Raw genomic sequence first — 20,993 nt, 5'->3', positions numbered from 1 at the left:
TGGTGACAAGGATGGAGATCAAAAAACTGATCTTCCAGATGACCGGTTCTTCGACAATGAGAACATGTCGGTTTGTCTGCAACTTGAGTTTCTGTGCATTTTTGTTTGTCTTCAAGTTGCTAACAACTTGCTGAGATGATTTGTTCAAGTAATCCTGCACTGGCGAACTGAATGGGCTTTGAATAATCAGGGATATGTAAGTTGTCGTTATCTTTGGCATATCCTAAGCCATGTCGATTTTGATTACTTTGAATTTCTTCCCATGGCTTGATGATGGGTTTGGGAACAACTTCAACACTTGAAGCTGGTTGGATGAATGAAGTCGGATGATTAGCTGTCTCTCAATTGGTCAAATACTTGGAAGCAACACGCTTCTCTTGCAACTCATTTCTCTGCAGTTGTGACTCCAGTTGAAGGAACTCAATCGTTTCATGCGCATGTTGAATATGCACTTGAATGTCAGGAAGAGTTGTTTTACTGATTTGCAGCATGCCTTTAGCAGTTGAGAGGATCAAATTGTTAAGAATCTTTAACAACTAAATGCTTTTCGCCATGTGAACTTGTTGGAACTCATGCTCGCTTGCTTTTAATACTTGCGGGATATGTAGAACTCACTTGTTATGCGTTGAACTATTGTACACTTGATTTGGTTACTTGACATGCTCACTTGATTTTAGGGCGCTTGCTATAAACACATGCTTGTTTTGATGCTTACTTGAAGATTAGAGTCCACGCTCGTTTCAAGATGATTTCTTGCCTGATTATGTGCTTGAACCTGCTTGATTGATGACTGACACTTTGTGTTTTCTTGAATGTACTCACTAAATGTGCTAAGTTTAAAAAGGAAGGGTGTTGAACACTGTCAAAAATGCACCCAAGATACAAATGACAAGTTCAATCTTGATGACTCAGTTGAAGACTTACTTGAATTAATGTATTCACCTTAACAATTCAAATTAGGGTGTCAGTGACAACCGAGAATGCACCCATACAATTCAGTTAATTTTTTTTTTTTATCTACAAGTGATACAAAAAGTTTTGATGATGTTGATGTCAACTTGGCTTGAAATGCTTGACTTTGTAGCATCCTTAGCTTGATTCCTTTGATTACATGATGGGAAATGTGCTTGCTTGGAAGATCATTTTATCAAGTTGATAATGTGACACTTTGTGCCTATGAACTTAATTGATTATGGGAAATCTTTGATTTCAAGAGCTTGATTGATGACTTGTATATGTAAACTTTCTTATGTGCATGTAGTTGTTTTCTTTAAGCATAATAAAGAGAGTGTTTTAGAAATTCGACTGAAATCGTGCAAGCACATTCATGACACAGAGTGTACCTATGATTTCCTTATTCAATTTCGGGCGGATCTAGGACACGATCACCACAACAAATATGTTTTTATTAACCCTCAAGATACATCATCATGACAATGTCTTCAGTGAGGCATCTCAAGCATAGACTGAGAACTCCTTGGTGTCAAATTGTCTTTAAAAAATTGAATGTGCACTCAACTGCTCTCAAAATCTCTCTCAAATGAAAATATTACTTTTGATTTCAACAATAACTTTCTCCAAAAAAATCACTTATCACTCCAAATACAAAAAATATTTTCACCTTATTACTCCACAAAATCACACTTTATACCCTTATTACTCCATTACATAGAAAATAACATTTATCACTCCTAACCATGAGACTGGTTATTCCATGTGAATAACATGGACATGGCTAATACAGCATACCGTTCATTGGCACGGCCAAGTTATTCGTTTTGGTGCCCAAGATGAAAGCCATAGAAGCAGCAGCATTGGGGGCTGGTGATGAATCGCCCCTGTTAGCCAAGGAAGTGGAGTGTACTAAGGCTTCAATTCGCCTATGCATTTTCAGAATGGATAAAACATCATTTGATGTAAGTGTGCCTGGAACAGCTTCTGTTCTTGAACTAAAGAAGGCCATTGAGGAAAAATTCGGCGACTCGCAGATGGAAGAAGGCAAGATTTCCTAGTGTCATGTCTGGGGAAACTTCTGCTTGGCCTACGATGATCAAGAGCTTATTAATGACGGGTCGTTATTGAGTAGTTTTGGAATCAAGGATAGTGATGAGCTTTCTTTTGTACGACATATGTCTTCAGCAAGTCAACAGGATAAACTTCATCAAAGAAAGCACAACACATTTGGAGTACTAAAAAGGAAGTCTTCTGATGGTGCAAACATGAATGGACACACAACACTTACACATATTGAGCTCCATTGGACACGCACCATAAGAACGTGGTTTATCTATACAAAACTTTGGATTGTTGGTATGAAAGAAGATCCAAAGAATGTACATCGAAGGAACTGAAACATGATAAATCAAATGATACAGAGATGTATATATATGTTTAAATGAGTAATTCACCTGCTTCTCTGAAATAATAGATATTTACGACGAGTTGTTTCACTCCACTCCGATGACACACATTCTAAGACATAAAGAAAAACCGTATGCCAAGAAGCCAAAAGTTCACCAGCCTTAAATTGTAGAGCCTCAAAGCACACTATGATTCAAGATTGCTACAGTAGGCATTACAACACATTTAATTTACAAGTCTTTGCACTGGCATAACCAAAACATCACAACGAATTCCTTCGGTGCAGCACGAATAACGATCAGATTTTTGGCATTTCCCAACTTCTAAAGAGACTTGAGATGAATGGAACTTTGGACCTTCGAGGAATGAAAAATTCAGCGATTTTTTGAATAAACACAACTTCAACCTTTCGATCTCTACTCTAGCACTTTTCACGCGGCTCCATATTTGTAGACTTCTCCTTTAACTAGTGATCTGGCTCACTCCAGTTCGACTATCAAACCCTTAAGCTCATGCTTAGCTCTAAATAATCTCACTGCAGCTCCGATACCACATGAAGAGGAATCAAAAAGCCATATAACCATATGCACAACAAATTAACACACAAAAATTAAATTGGCAGAAAAGGCAGAGAGCCATCATGTGGTCTTTCATGCTCATGTGATTCACATTATTTAAAAAATTAATAATACATTTAAATACATGAGTAAGTGGTCGTAAGATAGCGCGTCTATCTTAGACTCACTTGGTTGAGACAATTTCTCAACTTACACACTAATTTAGGAGAGCTAGTTGGAGAGAATCTCTCATCCAAACTAGACTCCTTGGTTTGAGGAATTCTCATGATTTTATTATTTATTATTGATTTTTAGAATTGAAAATGACGAAATGTTAATATGGATGAAAAATCAATGTCTTATGGTGCAAAAAGTTTAAATACAACTATTTTTACCCATCTCTTTGATGAGTCTAGATCGTCCACTTAACACATTGTTAATTAACTATTCTATTTTTTATTAAGAAGAGATTTTTTCTTTACATAGAGTTTTGTTTCAAAACAATACAATATGACATTAATACACTCTTAGTAAATTAAGTGATAGAGAAATACAAGTCAATAAATGGATTCCTTATTAAATTATGTGAGATGAGATGATTGCATATACAAATAGTCAACTTAAGAATATATAAAAAAAGTTATGGATTAAAAATCGAATGCCTTACAATTTAATGAGTAGTATTCACCTATGAGCCATCACCCATACGCCTCAAGTGTCCACTTAATACTTATTAGCAACAAATTATAAGACTTATTTTTTGAAGAAATGCATCATATTATATGGATATTATATAGAATATTTATACAATCATATTAATGTACATAACTAAGTACAAGTCAATAATATAACTCTAGCTCAAATCATATCATTTCAATTTATTTAAAATACAAATTTACAAAAAATTAACTTTAATTAATGAAATTAGATTCCTTATAGTTCAAAGACATAATTTATCCATGATAGTGTCTAATCAAACCTTGATAGTCCACTTAGAAATCATTATCATTAATTATATGTTTTTTTAAGAAATGAAAAAGTATTTACAATAGCTTTTTATCTCAAAAATTACATATCACATTTATGCACTCATATTAGTGCATTTTATATCTAAACAATGAATGAATGACTTTGTGCCTTATTGATTTTCAATATGATATGATTGCAATTAAAACCATTAATTGATTTAGGCATATAAATTTATGAAAATTATAGATTAAGAAATCACATATCTTATGTTTCAAATTTTCAAATCATTCACCTATGACACGTTTCCCATTGGCCTTAATAGTGAATAATGCATTGTGAATAGTGAATAGTGCACATAGCATTTACCAAGTAAATTATTATAATTTATTTAGTAATAATTACACCTTTGTTTGCAAGGAGTTCTATTTCAAAACTTATATTTCACATTTATATATGATTATTGATGCATATAAGTAAACATAAGTCATTAAAAGTAACATGTCTCGATGGTTCATGCAAGATAATTTAAATGACAAACAATTCATTTCAGAAAACATGCACACATCTTAGAAAAAAATGGATACAACAAAGTCATTGCAAAAGAAATTATAAATGATAAGAAATATACATAAGATATAATTGTCAATTCCCATATATTTCAAAAAATATAAAATCATACAAATTGATTCAACAAAAACTATGTCCAAAACATATCAAAAAATTGGAATGTACTTTTCAACAAATTTATAAAGGAAATTATCTCCATCCAATACAATGAGTACATGTTCTATTGAACATTCGAATGTACTAATGGCTTTGATTGATACGATGAAGTGTCTTAAGAAAAGGGAATAGAACTTGCATAAGCCAAGTATCTTGCTCTTTTCCTATATAGGATTTTACCAGTATGCAGTTTGATCAATATCCAATGAATTGAGAAGTATGCTTTGTTGTATCTATTAACAATACATCTGATTCTTCATAATTATCTCCATATTGGGACCACACATCAGTCAACTTTTTCTCGTAAAATTGTCTTGTTCTCCCTGCTTCCAATTTTGTTTGCAAATGACAATGAGACCTTTCCCATCAAGATTTAAATTCCTTTATATCAATATTTGATTTTTCTAGTACTTTTTGGATGTACTTGTGAGTGACATTTAATTTCCATATTGCGACATCATAATTTTTTAAGCAACATTTTCATACATACTTGACTGAAAAGGCCTTAAAAAATAGGACCTATCACCAAACTACAAATCTGGTTCTCTTTGAATATAAAAATTTTGTTCATATTTGGCATATGATTGGAAGAATACTCATTCCATTTAAAATATCATGATATTTTGACTTGTACTAATGCTCATCTACATCTACACTACAACCACATGTACGATATTAACACATCTCCATTTCAACACTTCATTGCTTAAGGACATAAAAACCTACCAATTTAAAAATGATGTGAATATTTATTATGAATTATTTCTATTTGTATGCAAAGGGAATTTTACAATGAGTTAATAATAATCACAAAATAAAAATACAACGGCCCCATGAAAATGAACAAACTAATGATATGTTTACTTTATACATACATCCTAATACCTTTATTTAATTTGTATGGAATAAAAATATTCTAAGAATGCATTGACCCACCATTTAAATCATTGATTATAATACTTATAATGATTTCTTTAATTGCAATTGAAAAATATAATTACAATGGTCTAGTGCAAGTAACCAAACTAATTATATATTAATTTCCACATACAATATAATACAATTTTTAAATTTCAAACCTAATTAATTATATGCTAATTTCGAGAGTCTCTACCTTAATTTCCTTTGGTGCTTCTTTTAGTACAAATTGTATGTTTATTGTTCGTCCTACGTACAACCTAATATTGTTTTTCAACTTATATAGATTAAAAAAGGTTATAAGAATGCAATGGGCCACCCTTCGCATTATTAATTTCTAAGAGGTATAATTATAACTTAAACCAAATTTGAAACAAATAATTGTAATGATCTAATTGAAACAAATAGACAAGTTATCTATTAATTTTTACGTATAATGTAATCCGTTGTAAAAATTTCTATATCATGGGAAATTTTGATATGAAAACATTAAATGACCATTCAAATCAATAATTATTATCAACAAAATATCTTACCAAAAATAAAAAACTATTTATTTTTTACTTTTAGTAATGGCAAATCAAATCAACAATGATTTTATTAGTGTTGTGAAATAAAAGTAATAATTCATGACGTCATACATATAATAACATGAAAAATACATCGGTCATATTAAGGTACTTCTAAATGTAATTGAACATCCTTCAAAGTTGCTCACACATCTGTAGCCTTCTTGAGTTTATGCAACATTATCCATATCTCATCGATCAACCAATTATCCTCTTGATATGTTCCAATGAATGGAGGGGCAAGAATCAAATTTTCTTTGGGATTTTCTTTCATGCTCTCAAGTGAACAATCCACTATAATAGTAGTGGTTGTATCATATTGGGTATGCATTTCCCCCACCTTTTTCAATGATTTAGTTTGTATAACCTTGCTTGGATTGCCAATGACCTTCTGTCCCTTTTGTGGTTTACAATCTTAAGAAGTCCACATAAACACAAGTTTATCTTGAATGTTTCTGAAACCAACTTTTTCAAAACTCTTCTTGTGCTTTGTTTCAAAGTTGTGGTCCAAATTATAATGTCAAGAGTTTCATTTTTGAAACACATTTCAAAAAATGCTTTTCCATCTGGATGAATCCAAAATATTTTTTTTTCTATTGTGTAATCAACATTGGTTCCATTTTCTAAATATGCCCTTTGTTTGTTTCTTCATCATTGATGCCACGATAAAAAAATGTCTTTTAGTTAAAAAATAACTAATTTATTTTCAGTTGTTTTGGCTACAACACAATAACAAATAATCTAGTCAAACCATTGGTGGGCTCCAGTATTGCAGTAATAATGCTGCAACTCCTGGGACTCCCTTCTTTACTCTTATCAACCCGGTAGTTTGTAACAAACTTGGAAGCGACGGTGCTGTATGCACAAGTACTAGCTCTTGCCGCAGCTGTCACTTGGTCAGCTGGCACAAGTCTGCTAGGAGCTTAAGCCAACTTCTATGAGCTCGGAGAAGAATCTTTTTAACTGATGGATGAAAGCTAACTCAAAGAAGGGTAATCTACTTGTAGAAAGAAACTGGAAAGATGAAAGGAAACACAAACCCTAGCAAACCCTAATTTTACCAGCTAGCCCTACTGATGCAAGAAAGAGGATGCAAGCTACTAAAAGAGATGCCATTGACTTCTAGGAAGGTAAAATGCATGTGGCTATGCTACTTCTACAGTAACATTTGAAAAAAACATCTTTTTGTATTTTTGAGTAAGTTGTCAGAATTATCATGCATGTGCTTTGATTGTTTTGACTTTGCAGAGGTGGATTGGCGAGAGGAAATGCTTGCAAGAGGTTGGGAAGGTTAGAAGGGGGCCTAAGGGGTCCCTAGCACCCTTCCAGAGAGTTTCACCGAGTTTGGCTATCAAGAAACCGCTTCCGTGACCTTCTACAGGAAGTTTGCAGGGGTTCTACAGGATGTTCTGTATTTTCTACAGGATGTTCAGAAATGGGATTTTGGAGGGTGGATGGAGAGAGAAAGGTGGAGAAGTGAGTATGGGGGTAGGATAAGGGTGTGAAGAGGTCCAAGAATTGGTGGATGTAGCTGAGAAGAGATGAGGATGGCTGGATTTGTTCAAGGAGGAGTGGAGCAATGTTGCACAAAAATATGGAAATTAGGGAAAAGGGAGAAAACGTAGCAAATGAGAGGCAAGAATAAGAGTTAGGGGATGGAGCAGATGGGATTGATGGAGTATGGGTCAATGGAGAGGTGTTACAGGTGCTCTGCAAGTTACTTCTCAAACTGAACAAACAATGACTTGGAAAACCAATGACCTAGCTACTTTATTCTAATCTGGCCTAAGTAACAGCAAAGGAAATGAACAGAAGTTTATTTGCAATGGAATCACGTGAAATAGTTATGCAAACTGAGCAATCATGAATCTGAACACTTAACCACAACTGGTATCAACTTCTGCAAATGAGAATCTAACACTAATGATTGCATGGTGAGGCAATGACAGTGTTTTTGTTGGCAGCAAGGTCACCTTTGTCCCAGCTCATGATCCCACTGAGGGAGAGGTGAGATCAGAGGTCCTTGATGGCCTTTTTCTGAAGATTTTCCCTGTTAATAACCTATAAACTCAATCTGAATATAAAAAGCTTTTCTAATCATCAACAATGACATAGGTAACCAGCAAGATATTAATCTACTTAACAAAAATTATTTTGTAAAGACATGAAAAGCAAATAACAGTACATAAAGGAAGCCTTGGCACTTGTGTTGGGCCCAACCCCAAGAGCTACAGGCTCCAAAAAAAACTCAGAACTGATGCCAAGTAAAGCTGCTCTTCATTCCTAAAAAATAATCATGTCACAAGAAAGTTATACAGTAGTAGCTACAAAAACAAGCTGAGACAATGATAGCACTATAGTGCAAAACCCAACAGTTCCAAAAGTAAACTACGAAGGATGAAGCCTTCCTATTTATGCCCTACGAGGGTCCTAGTAGCCCTCCTTAACTCAAGGGGCTCGACTATTCAAACTGCCAGTAAACAGTAACTCTTCACAAAGCTACTCGGTTGCCTTTAGGATTCCTTTTGGTGGCCTACTGAGCTCCGAGTTGAGGGTGGAAATTTTGAGAAAGGGCCATTTAATGCAAGAGACAACCTTCCTATGAATCCTCACCCTTGCTCCCTCATGCTTGGCTGTCACTTGGCTCATAATTCCTTGGCTTTGTCCCAAAATTTGTCCAAAAAACCTGAAATAACCACGTATTAGCCTCCTTGGTAAAGTGACCACCCTTATTCGTTCAAATAACATAAACATACTCAAAAAACATGCATAATCTATGAAAAATGGTGGATTGATGAAGAACAGTAGGCAAAATGAGCCCAATAAGTTACCCATTTTTGGGGCTCATCATCACCCCTCTGCTAAATGGGTTGCTCATCCTCTGAGCAACTAATCTAGCTCACCATCCTTTATAGCTTTGACCGCCTCCCTCATGTCCCAGGCCTCCGTGGTGATATCTTCTTCCCAGTCATGGAATCCTGCCTTCCTTTCCACTTCCTCCCACTATCTGTTTTCCTCCTCTTCCTTAACTCCTTCTAGCAATCCCAAAAGCAAGGGAGGACTGAATTTCAGCCCGATCCAATTGGCCTGCATATTTTGCATCAACTGTTTGTAGATAGGTACCCTTGTCGAGGCCTCCCTCATCTTGGTGGGAGAGTGGTATTCTCTTATCTTCAAGCTATGAGGCAGTGTGTTCCACCGCCTTGTGCAGGCATGAAGGCAGTTATCTCCCAATAGTCTCTCAATGTCCTCAAAGTGGGCAATAGCTTGAGCCTGTTGCTCAATGTATTCTGGTAAATCCTGAGGGCTGTTGGCCAAGTGCTGGTGGGCCCTTATCACTTCTGAGGGGTCATCCGGCTCTGCTCTGATCGTTAGTGGCTCACTGAGTTCTTTGCTCATAATACTGTGGACCTCTGTTGCTCTTCTTTCCTCATGATTCATCCAAGAGGCCATGGCCATAAGTTGGACATCTCTTATCACAGTGTTGGGATCCCATGAATTCATGTTTGGAAGGGCTAAGTTGTGCAAATAAAACTTTGCTAATTTATCCTTGTCCTCTGATGAGCTACTGTCACATAAAGCCACAAATTGATGATAATTTTGAAATGGAGGATGCCCCTTTTGGCCAAGGTGTTAATCTGAAACTGCAACCACTAATCCTTAAGGTATAGGGCGTATGATTTGGCAGGCTACCTACACTGCAGAGCTTCCATCACCCAACTAGACATGCAGGCTAGTTGGGCCTCCTTTTCTTGTACCTGTTGTTTCAGAGACTGTATCTCCTGGCCTTCTTGCAAGTCCTTCTCCTGTAGCTGTCTAGTTAGTGTCTCAATTTCAGCCTGCAACCCATCTCGTCTCTGCTGTTCATCAGGGGTTTCTTTGTCTGTTGTGGGCTTCTCCTGTTGCTATTGTTCTCCCAATATGTGAGGCCTATCTTCCTTTTGCTGTCCCTGTAGCTGTAGCTACTGTTGAAGGAGATCGTTTTCTTCCTATAGCTTGGCCTGCTGGCTGCTTTCCACATGCCGTACCATAGCCAATTCCTTTCTCGCCTCTTTGAGTTGTTCCTCCAGGGGACCTATATCTGCCACACCCTTGGACTTATTGATCTTCATCCAAGTGTGGTTCCTCATTCTCTCTTCCTCTAGTGCAAGGAAAAGTGGCATTACGAATTTTTGGGGAATGATCTTTCCGGCCTCTAGCAAGTTATAGTAGGAGCCCAAGCTGGGCTGGGGGCTAGGTTCCACAATATTCTCCACCTTTTCTTCCTCCTGTGGTGATTTAGCTACCTCTCCTTCCATTTCTTTGGTCTCCTTTAGCCTAGCCAGTGTTTCCTGTAGAACAGTCTCAGCATCCTGTAGAGAGGTCTTTGTGTCCAACATTTTCATCCTTTCTCTCCAAGTGGATGTTTTCGGGCCTCCCCGTTCATAGGTGATGGATGCCTTTAAAGGCGACCTTTCCTTTTATTTATTTGGGGTGTCCACAATCGTAATTGGCTCCTTTGACTATGGCTGGGGTCTGCCAGTTTTTATTCGCATGCTCCTTCTGGCCTTAAAATACATGGAAGGCTCCCTTTTTCGCTTCCCTTTTTGCTTTGGAGATGTGCTTAGGGTAGCCAGCACTGCTGCCGCCTCCCTGGCCAAAATCTTAGGTGATTTCTCCCTCTGCTGCTTCGTTTCCAGGCTTCCTGTAGAAAGTCCTGTGTCGATTGCTTTCATGCTTCCTGTAGAAACTGTTTCAACTGTTTTGGTCTGCTTGGCTGGATGTGTCTTTCCTTTTAATTTCTGTGTGGTTGCCTTGGTTGTGCCCTCCTTTGTTTGGACTTTTTCAGTCCTCTCTGCTCTACTCTACAATCGTTTCTCCCTTGGTGTTTGTGCCTTTGTTCCACCCAAAGTTTTGGGCTCAGCAGCTTGGCCTTTCCCTCGTTTCTCTTCTTGTTCTTTCTATGGTGGTCTGTCCTGTGTTTCTTGACCACTGACTTTCTGTTCTACCTCAGTGTGTTCCCTTTCTTCTCTGTTGGATGAAGTGAGTTCCTCGGCCAGAATTCAAATATCATCATCCTTGGACATGTTGCGGAAAATCTCCCAGGAGAGAAGGGCAGTGTAGGTATGGATGGCATCTTCCACTAGAAGCTTGATAAGCCAATGATGGGCTAGCTAATCTGGTGTCCCTTCCTTCAATTTTGTGCCGAACTCAATTAGTGCTTGTAGGAGGAAATAGGGGATGCTTAACTTCTGTTCTGCAGGTAGATCCATCCCATGTCTGAGTTCACTCAGCAACCGGAAGTGATAGCTGTAGACAATACTGAACCACCCCTCACAGGTAATGTATTTCATGATTTGAAAGCTCACTTCGCTCCAAAAAGGATGTAGGCTGGCTCTTTGGACCCCATTATTGTCTTCTGCAAACTGTTCCTCTGGTAGGAAGAATTCTTTCTTGGCTTTTTGGCCCAATGCCCTCTCCTCTTTGCTCCATGGTATCCCTAATGGCAGATCAGTAACTCGAGTAATGAGTTGTAGGGTGAGCTTTAGGGTCAACCCTCTGAAATTCACAGTGGCTAGTGTCTTTGATTTAGGCTGCAGGGACATTAAGAACTCCTCTATTATCTCATCGTCATGACCTTGAATTCTGTCACAAAAGGTCATCCAATTGGCACGGTGAAGAGGTTCACCACATTGGGATGCTCACACAATTTTCTGGAATCTGAGGGTTCCTTCCTGATAAACCCCCCTGGCATGGTGAGAGTGCTCTGTTCTATGCTCTGAGCAGAGAGGACTTGCTGTTTTATAGTTTCCTCCTTCGAGCTTGAAGACAGTATCTCTCAGGTGTTTATGTTTTAACCTTGCACCAATTCCCTCGTTTTAGAAACTCGACTGTCTGTGTACAAAAGGAAGATTTGGGTTTCCCCAAACAGAGTGCAGAGCTCAATTTCCACCCCCAGCATACATATAACCATGTAAAATTCACATTTTTCCTACATAGGTTAGCACTGACAGTGCTTTAACTTTTCTACAGGAGGAATTTTCTTAACAGGAACTGTGGAGTAAAACTTGGATGCAAAACCAACAAAGAAATTTCGTGCAACCACAAGTAAATTTCAATTTTTGACTCACAGGTAGACTTGTCTCTATCCCTCCAATTCAAGACAGCTCAGGTCACCACGTTTTCGAAATATACCATGCAAGGAGGAGTGTTTTCGAGCCTACCTCTTCGGAACTCCAAATTTGACGAAGAAAAGTCCAGACCTCTCTGCTCTGGAAGGCTAAGCTGTATTTCCTGTAGAGCCTCTTCTTGTAGAACACTTTGCCGGCTTCTGTAGGATGTCACGGTGCTTCTGAACGAGCCTAGGACGCGAAAGAATTTGGAAACAGGCCGAAAAGCTCGGGCTAACAGACTGTGGACAAGGAGGATGCGTACTTCACTGAGAACGACTGCAAATGTAAATGAATAGTGGTTAATGTGAGTGTTCGGCCGAGCATTTTGAATTACGGCACAATTTGTGGCGAGGGGGTGAGGTGGCTAGGCCGATCTGTTAGCCAACGTTACAGCCATCATTCCTCTGCATGTCCCTGACCGCCATTACCTTTCTTTTGGCAATTACCACTGCCACCACTTCCAGTCCCACCGATTCTCCCCGACTGGACACTTCCCACCTGTCAGCTGCACGTCTCATTGGCAAATTCGAACGTAACCGAGCTTGTTCGGATCCCATGAAGCTATTCGACTAACTGTGGGTGGCCAGTTGACTGGCCACTGAATTCGTTCAATCCGAACCATTTCACAGACATGCAATTTTCGAAATATAGTCTATGCAATTTGACGAATAAGGTTAGACACTTACCTATGTGGCCGTGGACGTGTTCTGCAGGCTTCGGGACTTGGAACGACTGCTTCGCTCGCTACTGCTTCGTGCACAAGTGCTGGAACTCCTTCTTTCATTGGTTGATGTTGTATGCACGGCTTTGGAACCCGATCCTTGGTTGGCAATGCTGCATGCATAGGTGGTGATTGGTTTCAGCCATCGAGGATGTTTTCACATCTAGGGAGAGATTTTTTACATGTTTCTTTTTGTTTGTTTAAGCTGCCCCTGCCTCTAGAGTATGTCTTCCAGAGGGATCAGCCACTACAGGACTCCTGTAGGATGTCCTGTAGCTTCTCCTCCTCCTGAGATGCAGGCTAAACGAGCAGGGTTGAATTCGCTGATGAAGATTCCAGATGGAGCATGAACAGGTGGAGTGTGCAGGCCTTCGCTGCTTGATTTGTCACTAGAAAATTTTCTGTCCATCTGAAAAAAACAGGATTTCTTGTATGACTGCAGGAACAAAAAACCAGTTGGTTGCAATGGCGGTGGAAAGAGATGAAACAGGTGATGGATGGAAGAGAGGGGTGGCTACAGGCCTAACCAACAGACTCCAAGCTTCAAATCCCCTTCCAAAATTGAATTTGGCTTGCCCGAAGGCTCTGCAGGATGTTTCCTGTAGAAATATAGAACTTCCTGTAGAAAGCCCAAAACTTCCTATAGAAAGCCCAAAACTTCCGGTAGGAGGTGGAATCTCAACCCGAATGTGATCAAATCTTGGGAAAGGTGAGTGGCCATGGAGGGAGGTCCTGTAGCCTGTTACAGACCCCTGTCCTTGTTTTGCGTGACCTTCTTTATCTACAATGTATTCCCTGCAACTTGCAATAATTTTACAGAGATTAGGCCTGTTTCTTTTTCTTTTTTCCTTTTTTTCTTTCTTTTTTCTCTTTTCCTTTTTTTTCTTTCTTTTTTCTCTTTTTTTTCTTTTTTTTTTTTTTTTTCTTCAGAGATAGCTGGGGCGCCTCCATGAGGTTTTCACCCCCACTATCTGCCCTGGGCACCTCAGAGAGGTTTTCACCCAAGGATCCTTTTTATTCCATTTCTTTATTTTCTGAGAGACAGTTGGGGCGCCTCCATGAGGTTTTCACCCTCACTGTCTGCCCTGGGCGCCTCAGAGAGGTTTTCACCCAAGGATCTTTTTATTCCTTTTTTTTTTCTTTTTTGGATGATGATTAAGGTGTGGGTGGAAGAGAGGCAGAGCCCTGCTCTTCTACTAGCACTGATTTTTCCAAAGTTTCAATGAACTCCTGCCTCGAAAGGGGTTTCTTGTAGATTTTCAATCAATGCCCATTGACAAGCACGGGGATGGCTTCTTCATCAATTGTCCTGATAAGAATTGAACCATTGTCATTGCATTTTTCCACTGTATATGGTCCTAACCATCTTGTCCTCAGCTTCCCTTTGAAATCCTTGTATCTCGAATCATACAGCAGCGCCCAATCTCCCAGCTAGAATTGCTTTTCACTAAGCTGCTGGTCATGCCATATCTTCCTCTGGAGTTGAACTACTTCTAAGTGGAGGAGGGCCTGCATTCTGTGTTCATCTAATCCATTCAGCTGCAGTAATCTTTCACGTTGAGCATGGCTGAGATCTAAGTCCAGCTGAGCTGCCACCCTCAATGTGTTGTACTCGAACTCTATGGACAACAAAGTTTTCTTTGCGTAGACCAACTCATAAGGTCTGAAACCTATTGTAGTCTTCTAAGTGGTGTTGTAGGACGAGGTGGCCTCAACCAGGCGATATGCCCAATCCTTTTTGTTATGAAACCAGCTCAAGAAAAGATAGAAAAGATAGATCAATGCCTTAGAATTCAGCCTCTTCGAGGGGGCAACCTCCTTTACATTACATAAATGAACAATTCTTGGATGATACAAATGAAAAGACCTCCTTTCTATATATAGGAGACTAAGGGGTCATAACATAATCAGAGCCGACATAACAATAATAATGTAAGGGCACAATAATAACAATAGTGGGATTCTATGGGGCACAATAGTAACAATATGGGCACTACACGGGTACATCAATATAATAAGTGGGTTGTACTAATAGCAATAAGGGGTTACACTAGTAGTATAGGTGCCTAACATGCCCCTCTCCTTCAAAAAGCGTTGTCGTCAACGCTTAAGTAGTTCTTTATGCTTCTGTATAAAATTCTTTTCCTCCCATGTGGAATCTTCAGCGGGTAAGTTTTTCCACTTGATGAGATACTCTGAAATTGATGGATTTCGTAGCTATCGGGTTCTTGTTTTTGTGACTGCTCCAGGTTCCAATATGATTTTTCCTTCCTCTTCAATTTCTGGCAATATTGTTTGAATTGGGATCTTTTGCAACTTTTGAATAAGTGGCCATACTTCTTCGTTCTTCTTCCATTCATCCCTTGCTTCATTTATCCAATCTGATTGGATAATAGAAATAGCACAAAACAATGCTTCCACATCGTCATCCTTGAAGACTCTTCCCATTCGGTAAGGTCGCCTTTTTTTAAGTGCATGTAGTATTGCCAACATTTCCTTCTCATAAATAGCTTGCTTGAGATGTAGTAGTAAAAATACCCAATCACCTACATCAAAACATTTTTCACTACGATGTTGATCTGCCTGTTGTTTTGTTTGATTTTGCACCAAAGTGGCATTATCCTTTAAAATTTGGAGAACTTGTTGTTGATGCTCGATGTGATCTTTCACTGCTTGAACCTTTTTCTTCTTGATATTTCCTTCTATCTCTAGAGTTTGAGTAGTAATTTCTTCCAATCCTTTACAAGATATGGTCAGATTCATTTCTTCATGCTCAATGTGATCTTTCACTTCTTGAACATTTTTCTTCTTGATATGTCCTTCTATCTTGATAGTTTGAGGAGTGGTAATTTCGACCAATGAATTACAAGATATGGTTGGATTCATTTCTTCTTTCTCGATGTCATCTTTCACTTCTTGCACATTTTCTTCTTCCTCTTCACAATCTATGTAGAATAATTTCTTCTGAGCACACTTATGACCTTTAGTGTATTTGCTATCACAACTGTAACAAAGCCCTTTTGCTCATTTTTCTTCCAGTTGTTGTGGTGTCAACCTTATAGGTTGTGGAAGACTAGTAGCAACAATACTTCCGTCTTTATAGTTGTGAGTGGTATGCTTCCTGGTTGCCATAATTTTGCTTTCCATTTTTCTTGCTAACCTGAATGCCTTCTCTAATGAATCAGGTTCCCAAAGGTGAACATCATGTTGGATATTATCCTTCAAAGACCCTATGACCACATCAATCCTATGCTCCTCTGGAATATCTTTCACCCTTATGTTCAATTTTTGGAACTCCTCAATGTGCTCCATTATTGAACCCTTTTGTTTGAGACTTATCAATTGGCTAAAAAAAGTGTTGCTTTTTGTATCCTCATAATGTGCTATCAATTCTTCCGTAAAAATTTCCCAAGTGATAAATTGTTTACGAGATAAAAGCCATTGATACCATACAAACTGATTTGGTTCCAAATATAAAGTTGAAATACATACCTTTTGTGTGTTTTGCACATTATTGAGATCGAAAAATTGCTCCATCTGTAATATCCATGTTGCGGGATCCTTGCTACCAAACTTCCTCATATCGATTTTTGGAATATGGTGGGTCTTTGATCCAACATTAGAGTCTATGAAATCATGATTAACATTTCTTTTGTTCTCATCATGAGTTTCCTTTACTACCCTTTCACCATTAGTGATCCTTTCTTGTAGCAACTTATTCATATTTATCTTCAATTCTTCCATGTCTGTCTTCAAATCTATCTTCAAATCAAGGAAAATTTCAAGGATGGAAAATTTTCTTGAAGTTTAAAACATTGGCGAATCTCACTAATCCCTAATATGCAAATTATAAATGTTTATTGATATATTTGTAAAATTAATCAAATTTATAATTATTTTATATATAGTCTCTATATAATGTTGGTGATTTTTAAGGTAAAATAATTTTATATTCTAAAATTTGGGCGAATCATCTTTTATAAAATTGGAAATTGGCGAATCTTTTTTGTGGAAAAATCATGGAAAATTAGCCCACTGGGCGAACATTAGCCCCTAAAATTTTCCCTGCTTCAAATCATCCATCTTCGCTTCCACGTCATTCATCTTAGCTTCTACACCTTTCTTTAAACAATCCATCTTAGCTTCTACGCCTTTCTTTAAACCATCCATCTTAGATTCTGTTCCTTTTTGTGCAAGGGACAGTTGTTGCACTTGGTCTTGTAATTTTGATATATCATGTTGCATTTCTTCCTCTTCTTCATGAGTCATGCTAGAGCTTTCAGGTTCCTTACTAGGTGTTTGCATTTTCTTTCCTCGGGGCATCAGTTATCGATAATAATGCTCTACTATGCCCTTTGAATTCCTTCAAAATAAATTTTCAAACCAAGCTTAAGCAAAAATTTAAGAAAATCTACACACCTTTTTTCACTTTGTAGGAGCTCGATATTGCCTATGATGTATCTATGTACTTTCCAATCATCTAGATCTGAATTTGTGACCTGTAGTAGCCCTCTGTTTCCTCTTTCCAATGCTACAAGTCTGACCCAAATTGGATTCTCCAAGGAAGCGTTATGCGAAATCTCCCACAGTGACTTGATTATAGACTAGTTCAGTAGAGCGAACTTGTACGATGTGCCACGAGTCACTGTTTCGACCTTTGGATCTAAAAAATGCGTACAAGAAACTAAAGTCCATTCTCTTTCTGTACCTTCTTATGAAATTTCAATCTGATCCCCAGAGAGAAAGTTATGACGCTTTTCCCCAGGTCATCTGTTTGGAATGTACTTCAAGATTCTGCAAAAAGACCAACTTCCTCAGATCATATCTCCGCAAATATAGCGCGAACAGCTCTGAAATTTGGACCAAAAGTTCAGCATGATTTCTTCTCAAATGGGTTTTTTTTGTAACTTCTGAAACGTCACAGAAAAAAGGTTATAGTGAAAATTCCATGATGACATTTTTGGAGCAGCGAAACCCTAGAATCCAAAGCTCTGATACCAAATGTTATGAAACAAGCTCAAGAAAAGATAGAAAAGATAGATCAACGCCTTAGAATTCAGCCTCTTCGAGGGGGCAACCTCCTTTACATTACATAAACGAACAATTCTTGGATGATACAAATGAAAATACCTCCTTTCTATATATAGGAGTCTAAGGGGTCATAACATAATCAGAGCCGACATAACAATAATAATGTAAGGGCACAATAATAACAATACTAGGCTTCTATGGGGCACAATAGTAACAATATGGGCACTACATGGGTAAATCAATATAATAAGTGGGTTGTACTAATAACAATAAGGGGTTACACTAGTAGTATAGGGGCATAACACTTTCTACTACTTCTCACCACCTTAGTCAAAATCCCTTCTAATGCTCTATTAGTGACTTCCACCTGCCCATTTTCTTGTGGATGATATGGGGTGGAAGTCCTGTGCTTGATCTTGTGATGAGCAAGCAAGTCTTCAATCAGGTTAGAGGTGAACTGGCTTCCCTGATTATTGACTAACTCTCTTGGGTCGCCAAACTTGTAGAAGATATTTTCCCTTAAAAACTCAGCCACATTTTCCTCTATTGCTGCTTTGATTGCCTTTGTTTTTGCCCACTTTTTCAGATAATCGATGCAAACAATGATGTAAGACCTTTGCTTTCAAGGAGGGTTGATAGGACCCACAAAATCCATGCACCGCTTCTCAAATGGCACGAAGGTCACTTGAGGTTGGAGAGGCATTTCATCCCTTGGAGTCGGTTTCCCCATCCTATGACATCAGTCACACTGGCTGATGTATCTTTTGACATCTTGGTGAAGAGTAGGCCAATAGTAGCCTGCCTGTAGAATTTTGAAGGGAGTCCTTTTTACTGCAAAGTGGCCTCCACAGGGCCCATCGGGACAGGTTAGGAGGATGTCAAAGACTTCCTCCTCCCTAACACAACACCTCAAGATCTGATCTGGGCCAAGTTTGAACAGGTTGCCCCCGATCCAAGTGAACGGGGCACACTTCCTCACAATTCTTCTCTTCTCCTTTGAGGATAGATGCGGAGGGAACTGTGATGAGACCAAGTAATTTGCTATATCAGCAAACCATGGAGAGAGTACTGAGATAGCAAACAGGTGTTCATCTAGCATCTGGTCATCCACTGTCCCTTCTTCACCTGCAGGCAAATCCAATCTAGACAAGAAGTTGGCAACAACATTTTCCTTACCTAGCTTGTCGACAATAGTCAAATCAAATTGTTGCAACAAAAGTAACCATCTAATGATACGAGCATTGACATCAGGCTTATTCATTAAATATCTAATCGCAGCATCATCAATGTGTACGAATGTTTGATAACCAGCGATGTAGTGTCTGAACTTGTTTAGGGAATGGACTACAGCCAGGAACTCTTTCTCGGTTACCGTATAGTTCATTTTTGCCTTGGACAGGTTTTTGTTGACAAAGTATATGGCTTATGGTAGTTTCTCCTCAACTTGTCCTAAGGCTTCCCCTATGGCTTTGTTCGAGGCATCAGTGTGGATGTGGAAAGGTAGGGCCCAGTTTGGACCTCTTAAGATCGGGGCAGACACCAGCTTATCTTTCAACTCTTCCAGAGCCCCTTGACAGTCGTCAGTCCATTTGAACTCAACATCTTTCCCTAAGAGACCAAACAATGGCGAGGCTAGCTTACTGAAATCTTTAATGAATCTTCTATAATATCCTACTAAGCCTAGGAAACTCTGAACATCTCTCACCTTTTGAGGAGGTGGGACTTTCTTGATGATAGCAATCTTGTTAGGATCCACCTATAATCCTTGCTGGGAAATTGTATGACCTAGCACAGTCCCTTCGGTCATCAGGAATTCGCATTTTTTGGGACTCAGGGACAGGTTCATCTCAATACACTTGGTTAAGACTTTTCCTAGGTTAGTCAATGCTTCTCGGAAGTTGTACCCATAAGGAGTAAAGTCATCCATATAGATTTCTACTGAATCGTGGACCAACTCAGAAAATATGCTCAATACTGCTCTCTGGAAAGTAGCAGGAGCATTGCATAGCCCAAAGGGAAGGACTCGGTAGGCAAAGGTACCCCATGGACAAGTGAAGGTGGTTTTATCTTCCTCCTCTGGGATGATTTGGATCTGATTATACCCGCTGACCCATCTAGGAAAGAGAAGAACTTCTTCCCTGCCAGTCCATCCAACACTTGATCTATGAAATGCAAAGGGAAATGGTCTTTCTTGGTGGCTTTGTTAAGTTCTCGGTAATCTACACAGATTCTCCACTTCCCATTCTTCTTGGGCACAAGCACTAGAGGTGAGACCCACTCACTATCGGAGATGGGGTAGATGAATCCTGCATCCAACAATTTTTGCAATTCTTCTTTGACAATGTCTTTAAGGGCTGGATTCATTCTCCTCTAAGGCTGCCTGACTGGTTTACAATCTTCTTTAATGTAAATGTGATGGGTACAGACTGAAGGGTGGACTCCTTTCATCTCCTTATAGCTCCAAGCGAAAGCATCCAGATGATTGTTCAGTAAGCTACACAGCTCCTTCTCCTGGGAGGGAGATAGGGAGGAGCTGATCTTTAAGGTTCTTTCGGGGCCAAATTCCACATTCTTAACTCTGGGAGAGGTCGGATCAGTCACACAAAGGTCCACTAAAGCGCTGGCTTGGGTATCTTCCACCAACTCCTCTAAGGACAGTGCACTGGGGGGTGGATTTTGAATCAAATTCTCAATCAAGTCATCCTCGGTTTGAGGGCCTCCCCTGGTGGTTTCTACTGTGCACAATGGTTTCATCTCCCTCTTCCAACCAGAGTGGTAAGTCATGTTCTAGTAGAGGTTGGGCAGGAGGGTATAGAACTAGCTGTTTGGACATAGGCCCATTCTTGATGGTCATGCTTCCAGCTCGACAACTGATGTAAGCATCCGAAGTGGATAACCACGGCCTTCCCAAAATGAGGGGGTATCCAGTGAGCTTTTCCTTTGGCTAAAGGACCAAGAAGTCTACAGGGTACTCCCAAGAGTCAACAGAGAC

General features: G+C 38.9%; 1 pseudogene; it reads left to right on the top strand.

Moving 5' to 3' along the window:
* The first annotated feature begins 1,730 nt into the window (after positions 1 to 1,730).
* Positions 1,731 to 2,464, top strand: LOC149209424 (U11/U12 small nuclear ribonucleoprotein 25 kDa protein-like; annotated as a pseudogene).
* The last annotated feature ends 18,529 nt before the right edge of the window (positions 2,465 to 20,993 follow it).

Source organism: Pinus tabuliformis, chromosome 1_2 (genome assembly GCF_031772625.1).
Source record: "Pinus tabuliformis cultivar Carrire ecotype Pingquan chromosome 1_2, CPIR1, whole genome shotgun sequence".
Taxonomy (NCBI): Eukaryota; Viridiplantae; Streptophyta; class Pinopsida; order Pinales; family Pinaceae; genus Pinus; species Pinus tabuliformis.
Note: the sequence above shows the minus strand (reverse complement) of the source record. Positions and strands in the feature narration are given on the sequence as shown.